This window comes from Scyliorhinus torazame, chromosome 9, assembly GCF_047496885.1.
Source record: "Scyliorhinus torazame isolate Kashiwa2021f chromosome 9, sScyTor2.1, whole genome shotgun sequence".
NCBI lineage: Eukaryota > Metazoa > Chordata > Chondrichthyes > Carcharhiniformes > Scyliorhinidae > Scyliorhinus > Scyliorhinus torazame.
Window position 1 is genome coordinate 208,400,523 of NC_092715.1, and position 1,025 is coordinate 208,401,547.

Sequence of the window (1,025 nt, forward strand, 5' to 3'; positions counted from 1 at the left end):
ATGGGGGGGCTGTGCTGTTTAAGCAGACGGGGGGGGGCTATGCTGTTTAAGGGATGGGGGGCTGTGCTGTTTAAGGGATGGGGGTTGTGATGTTTAAGGGATGGGATGGGGGGGGCTGTGCTGTTTAAGCGGATGGGGGCTGTGCTGTTTAAGCGGATGGGGGGGGCTGTGCTTTTTGAGCGGATGGGGGGCTATGCTGTTTCAACGGATGGGGGTCTGTGCTGTTTAAGCGGATGGGGGCTGTGCTGTTTAAACTGATGGGGGGTTGTGCTGTTTAAGCGGATGGGGGGCTGTGCTGTTTAAGCGGGTGGGGGGCTGTGCTGTTTAAGTGGATGGGGGGGGCTGTGCTGTTTAAGCGGGTGGGGGGCTGTGCTGTTTAAGCGGATGGGGGTTGGGGCTGTGCTGTTTAAGCGGATGGGGGGTTGTGCTGTTTAGCGGGTGGGGGGCTGTGCTGTTTAAGTGGATGGGGGGGCTGTGCTGTTTAAGCGGATGGGGGTTGGGGGCTGTGCTGTTTAAGCGGATGGGGGGGCTGAGCTGTTTATGGGGGGGCCTGAGCTGTTTATGGGGGGGGGGGGGGTACTGTTTAAGCGGTTGGACCTGTCCTGTTGAAGCGGTTGGGGGGCTGTGCTGTTTAAGCGGAGGGGGAGGGGGTGAGGTGACAGCTGTGTGGGGCGGCGTGCTGACGTCAGTGGGCCTGTGCGGACGCCAGACCTGTTGCTGGAGTTGGGGCTGAAAGTTTGTGTCGGCCGCTCGATGTGAAGGAATGTGAGGCGGAGAGAGCAGCAAAGCGACAGCCGCTGGGCCCGAGCCTGGCTGCAGGTGAGAGGAGGCCGGATGGGCAGCCTGATCCTTGACCAGAGGGAAGGGGGAGCGGGCCGGAGGTGGTGCAGCCCCGAGGCGCTGTCCAGGGCTGATCGCCGAGCAGGCCCGGCCCGCGGCCGCAACATCCCCCTCAGCCCACGGAGCGGGGCAGGCCCCGCACTGCCCCCCCCCCCCCCCCCCCCAGGACACCCCGCACTCTCTTC

The 1,025-nt window shown here is 63.8% G+C and overlaps 1 protein-coding gene across 1 annotated transcript in view; it reads left to right on the forward strand.

Moving 5' to 3' along the window:
• Positions 1–691: 691 nt before the first annotated feature.
• Positions 692–1,025, forward strand: part of rest (RE1-silencing transcription factor) — a 66,243-nt gene continuing 65,909 nt past the window's right edge. Inside the window, exon 1 of the mRNA XM_072517035.1 lies at positions 692–819. The gene's annotated coding sequence lies outside the window, so the exon portion shown is untranslated. The remainder of the gene's footprint in view (positions 820–1,025) is intronic.